Genomic DNA, 6,781 nt, shown 5'->3' on the forward strand with positions numbered 1-6,781 from the left:
CTGTAGTATATAGCCCCCAATGCGCTCTCCCCCAGTAGTATATAGCCCCCCTGTGCATTCTCCCCCTGTAGTATATAGCCCCCCTGTGCTCTCTCCTGGTAGTATATAGCCCCCCTGTGCTCTCTCCCCCTGTAGTATAAAGCCTTCCTGTGCACTCTTCCCCGTAGTATATAGCCCCCTGTGTGCTCTCTCCCCCTGTAGTATATAGCCCCCCTGTGCTCTCCCCCCCAGTAGTATATAGCCCCCCTGTGCTCTCTCCCCCCGTAGTATATAGCCCCCCTTTGCTCTCTTCCCCTGTAATATATAGCCCCCCTGTGCTCTCTCCCCCTGTATACAGCCCCCCTGTGTACTCTCCCCAGTAGTATACAACCCCCCTGTGCGCTCTCCCCCTGTAGTATATAGCCCCACTGTGCGCTTTCCCCCTGTAGTATATAGCCCCCCTGTGCGCTCTCCCCCTGTAGTATATAGCCCTATAGCCCCCCCTGTGCGCTCTGCCCCTCCCATATAACATTAAAAAAAAACACTTATACTCACCTGGGTCCAGCGTTTCCTCTGCTCTTCCCTTTTGTGCCCACGCTGCTGCAGTCGCAAGAGGCCGCTCCCCCCTTGCCCTGGCGCCGACGCAGTGACATCACTTGAGTGCCGACACCAGGGGCAGAGTGCGGCCTCTTGTGATCGCTGCGGCGGCCAGTGAGGGGTGACTGACAGAGAAGGAGCCGATGGCTCTCTGTCAGTGCTGCTGCCGCACGGTAGATATGAGTGCTCGTTACGCAGCTAGCAGCAGTGGTCCGGACAGCTGGCCTCCGCGGTCCGCTAGTTGGGGTCCCATCCATGCCCTAGGCCTTAAACGCCTCCTTTTTCTTCCCACACCCTTTTCTTTTAGCTCCACCCTCAGTCTGGATTTCTTCTACTCAGCCAAGGGGTGGCTCCTGTAGGGAAACCACCCAAACCACCATATTAAGTGGCCATTTAAGTCAATGTAATGACAAGGAAAAAACCAGGGCCAAGTATCCATCCACTTACAGCTGTTTCGGGGTGTTGCCCCTCATCAGTGTGGAGCAGGATTCTGGCTAGGTGGGAGCAATGCCTAGTAGAGCCATAAGAGAAACAGATCGCTGATCTCAGGGAGACCAGCCAAACGATAACACTGCCGGCTGCTAGTGAAAGCTTCTACCCTTCCCGGAGCGATATCTGGCTAGTCCTGTATTTCGAGACTCTTTAACCCCTTGCTGCAAAATGACGTTTGGGAAATGTCATGTAAAGCAGGTAGTTCCTGCAACATCACGTTTCCCAAACGTCATGGTTTCCCTGCCTCCCACCACTGTCCCTAAGTGAGATCGGGCAGCAGGAGGAGGCTGTGTCACACAGCATCCTCCTGTGCCTCTGCCCCCCCCCCCGGGCAGTTAACCCCATAGATGCCGCGGTCGATGCGACCGCATCGTCTTACTGGGAGATTCAGTGGCCTATAGGGAGATCGGGCGGCAGGAGGAGGTTGTGGCACACTGCCTCCTCCCGCTGTCACTTCTGATTATCCTCCTGACCCATTCCCCCTCCCAGATCTCCCTCCCTGTGTTTGGCACCCCCGCGATCTGCGCCCCCCTCCGGATCTCCCCTCCTGGATCTACCCCTTGCTCCGCCCCCCGATCGGCGCCTCCCCCCAGATTTGCGGCCCCTCAGGATCTTCCTCCCCGTCCCCCCTGTGCTCCGTCAACCCCCCCCATCACCCCTCCAGTCAAGGTCCGCCCCCCCCCCCGGCCCGTTGCGCCCCGGCCCGTTGCGCCCCCCACCCCTCGCCGGATCTCCCTCACTCCCCTCGGAGCCGCGCGAGCAATCGCGCAGCTTCGGGGGGTTACCATAGTAACTCAGACGCTTCCCGGTGCGTCTGGGTTACTATGATAGATAACGATTAGACCCCTGCACTGAAGCAGGGGTCTGATCGTTTGAATGAGCAGTCAGTGTGTGGCACTGACTGCTCATTCATTCACTATACAGTATAGTGCATTACAGCACTCATCATGTGCTGTAATGCATTATACTGTATATATGTACCTGTAAAGTAAAAAACACAAAACACACACACATATATACATCAATAAATAAATAAAACAAATAAATTAAATACTTAAATACATGAATAAATAAATAAATAATTAAAATAAATAAATAAATATACACATTCCCTACCCCCCTTTATAAATGATTCCCTATAAATAAAGTACACATATTTGGTATTGCCGCGTCCGTAATGACCTCGTCTATTAACCTGTTACATTAATTATCCCGCCCGTTTAATGCCAGAAAAAAAAAAAACTAACCAAAATGAAATTTTTTTGTTAATCCCGCCCCCCCAAAAAATACAGATAAAAGCTATCAAAACGTCACATGTACCCTAAAGGTGTACCACTAAAAGCGTCAGCCTATGCCACAAAAATAAGCCCTCACATAACTCCATTGGCGAAAAATTTTAATAGTACAGGTCACAAGGTCAGGTCAGGTCAGGCAAGACACAAACAGTATTTATAGTATAAATGCCATAAGCTATAACAAAAGCTATATAACATGGACATCACTGTAATCGTACCGACCTGACGAATAACTATAACATGTCATATGTGACGTATAGTAAACGGCGTACAAAAAAATTATGAAAAACGGCTGCTAAATTGTGTTTTTTATTCGTACGACCGCATAAAAAAACTTAATAAAAAATTACCAGGGTGTCACATGTCCCCCCGAATGGTACAGATGGAAACGTCAACTTATCTTACACAAATATTTTGGCACCGCAAGGCCTCTGTCACATGGTATAATGGCTAAAAAAAAAATGAAATAAGAAAAGACCCCAGAAATACACAAGGCTTCTGTCATGTCTGAGACCTGTGGTTGAGCCAGGTGACGCACTGCGGCCGCATATGGGGGATTTCTAGAAACACTGGAATAAGGGGAATTAATAGTGAGTGGTATTACTCAGTTAGTATTTGCTGTGTTAGAGGGAAAAAATGGTTTAAAATGGAATATCTGCCAAAAAAATGTAAATTTAAAATTTCCCTTCCAACTTGCTTAAATTTCTGTGAAACACCTAAAGGGTTAATACACTTATGAAATGTTACTTTGAATACTTTGAGGGGTGCAGTTTTTAAAGTGGGTGGATTTATGGGGGTAACTAACATACAGGCCCCACAAATCCACTTCAGAACTGAACTGGTCCCCAATAAAATCAGAATTTGAAATTTCTCAGAAAATTTGAAAAATCGATGCAAAATTTCGAAGCCCTCTAACATTGTAAAAAGTAAAAGGACGTTCACCAAATGACGTCACCATAAAGCAGACATGTTGTAGATGTTGCAGTAATAATTAGTTTATGTGACATAACTATTTTTCCCAGAAAAAGAGTTTTGAATATAAAGGATTGTAAATTTTTTAAATTTTTGAGCATATGTTGTGTTTTTTACAAAAAACTGAGTGTATCAACCAAAGTATACCACAAACATAAAGAGGAAAATGTCATGAAAAAACTGTCTCAGAATAACCGCGATAGTTAAAAGCACCGCAGAGTTATAACTACATAAAGAAAGACAGGTCAGATTTGAAAAATAGGCCCTGAGCATTAAAGTGTAACTGTCATGTTTTTTTTTATTGCAGAAATCAGTAGTATGAGCAATTTTAAGAAACTCTGTAATAGGTTTTATCAGCCAAAAAAGCCTCCTTCTGTACTCAAGAAGCAATCTCCCAGCCCCCCCCCCCCCCCCCCGACTTCTTATCTGTGCATTATCAGGCAAACACGTCTTCATTACAGAGAAGCCAGTGAAGACGGGCTCTGCTCTCTCCATTGTAAGCCTATGGAGGGGGGAGGGGCCGAGGGAGGGGAGTGAGCAGGAAGAGGTGACATGAAGGTCAGCTGTTTGTAGACTCTCTGGGCACCTAAACCGCAGGATTCTTGGGACAGAAAGGTCAGTGCTTATCTATGAACTTACTGAGAGAAGATTGCAGGGTGTTGTGCTTTGCAGAAATCCTCCGTGCTCAGTCACTCCTAACAGCCCCTCCCCTCTCCATAGCAACATAATGGAGACAGATATCCTGCTGCTTCTGCAGTGAGGGGGGAGGCTGGGAGATTTCTTTTTCAGTCCAGAAGGAAACTCTTTTAGTACATAAAACCTATTACAGAGTTTCTTAAAATCGCTTGTACTATAGATATTTATTGTTTTCAGAAAAATGACCCTTGAAATGACAGTTACGCTTTAAGGCCAAAACAGGCTGAAGAGGCAAGGGGTTAATGAGGCTCCACGGGCTCTTCTTTTGCATATTCATGTTTCCCAGGGGCCAATGCACCTAGGATTTCACTGCATTGAGCGTAGGGCCACTTAATATGGTGGTTTTGGTGGTTTCCCTACAAGAGCCACCCCTTGGCTGGCTTCTTCCCGGAGGGATATCTGGCTAGTCCTGTGTTTTGAGACTCTTTAATGAGGCTCCACGGGCTCTTCTTTTGCAAAAGACAAGTTTTCCCACAAATTATTAGGTTACTTACTGCGGCACGTATTTATTTGAGTAGTATAGGAAACCATGATGTTTTGACGGATCCATCGTATGACAGTCAGATATCACCCAGTGGCTTATGAAGAGTCTGTCCCATTCCTTCATATTTTCTGTAATTTTTCCAGCAGCACTGTCATTTCTGTCAGGTCTGATGGTACCTGCGACAGACACTTTGAAGAGAGTCTTTGATGTGGATGTGAACTTAGCCTTGGGCCCTGTTTACATCTGCATCAGAGGTTCAGTTCATCGCATCTGTCATAGTATCCTTCATATTGGACAGTAAACCAGCGCTGCAGTAGCCGACCCCAAGGCAGAAACATGTAAATCATTAAAGTACTGCGGCAGTGAGGGAAGATCTAAGTGGGCCAATGAATATATATCGACAAAGTTTCAACCACAATTGTATAACCTCTTTTTTTCATTCTGCACATGATTGAAAAACTGATGACAATGCAACCATCACTTTGTAGTATAACATCAGCAATCCATCTCACATTCACTTTCATGGTAAAAAGCAACAATAAAAAAGTGAATCCTGTAAAATATTTGATCATAAAGAGTGAAAGAAACTAACAGACTATAGTCTGAAAACGCAGAAAGACTCATTCTGTGTATATTGGCAAAATTAACATCTTTTTCCATTGGAATATTTCTGTGAGCAGCTAAAAGGTATGTAGTGATGTCATGTATGTCGCGTGTAAACAGGCATTGCAGAGACTCTACTATGAATAGTACAGTTACAATGGGGGTGTTTTCCCTTGGGAAAATTGTTCTGTAGCCATATATTTTAGCTGTGCCTAATGAGTATTTTGTATGTTTCATCGTAGAAAATTGGGTGTTTGGACAGTGGGGTGGTAAAAAGTCTGCACTGTCTGGAAATCTCATGGCAGATAATGAATGTGGTCATACAGAGATACTCATAAGCTGCAGGTTTGGATTTGGCCACTGTCAGGTCGCAGCAAAATGTGTGCCACAAGACCACAATTCATTTCAATGGCTTTGATACAATGTGTATTGATTCCAAAGAGGGTATGGGGTCTCACTGCTGCATTTCCCTGCTGTCAATCATCCTTGTCCAGGCAGCCCCATAGAATTATAGTGCAGCTTCATGTGTCTATGACATGCCAAAACTGTAAAATATCTGCTGCATATTATATGTACATATCCTAAAACTGTTGGTCCATAGTGATATGATGCATGAGGATATTGGCACTGTCCATTTTGGGCTATTATTATGTTTTTTATGCAGTCGTGGTTTCACTCTTTACATTTTTTTTTTGAGCAGTGCAATTTTGCACCTGTACAATTGCATGCACCCCCATATTGCAACACTAGCCACTAGTCATTCATGTACATATTAGGGGGCATTCACACGCTCCGTATATATACAGGTGATGTGCTACAGAATGGACTTTGATGCTTCACATCAGCATTATCATCATTATTTATTTATTTATTCATTAGATTGCACATAAACTTTACAAGGTCCAATATTCTGGTAACGCACACACTAGAGAAGTCACAAGGTACATCAGAGTGCTTCCCGCTTATATTCAAATCTATGATATAGACAAGATAAGAAATAACAAACTTTCCTGACAGCTATATATTTATTAATTTTTAATTTATTATTATAGATAAAGTTTTATTGATATAATGCACAAAACTATATTATTGCTCTTTACAAGCTCTGAGTGGTAGGGAGCCATAATACAACACACAAACCTTGTAGTGGCACACAGAAGTGTTTTGTTTTTTGGCTCCCCATGGAATTCTGTGCGAATCTGACGGGGGAAAAAAATCATGGCTATGAAGCAACCATATGGTAGCTGATGAAGTGTCTATGGTTTGGTAGTACAGTGTCACAGTACAGTGTCTGCCTTCCTCCACGCATATGCCTCTTTCACATGCATGAGGCCAAAGTGGGGAACCATGGCTGATTTGGTTTCTTCTTGCAATAATGCATGCAAGTTTACATGCAATTTAGTGAATAAAATAAGAAAATAAATTAACCATGCAATGTCACAAAACTAGCAATCTCATAATATTATATGCAAAAAAAACCTATATTACCCCATCTGTGGAAAATAGTTGTACAAGTGGCTAAATATACTGGCTGAGCTCCCCAACCTGTCACTTTCCTGCAGTTGCAAAACTAATGGTACATTTGCACAGGGAGATTTATCTGACAGATTTTTAAAGCCAAAGCCAGGAATGGATTTGAAAAGAGGAGAAATCTCAGTCTTTC

The sequence above is a fragment of the Dendropsophus ebraccatus genome, chromosome 11 (assembly GCF_027789765.1).
Source record: "Dendropsophus ebraccatus isolate aDenEbr1 chromosome 11, aDenEbr1.pat, whole genome shotgun sequence".
NCBI classification, from domain to species: domain Eukaryota; kingdom Metazoa; phylum Chordata; class Amphibia; order Anura; family Hylidae; genus Dendropsophus; species Dendropsophus ebraccatus.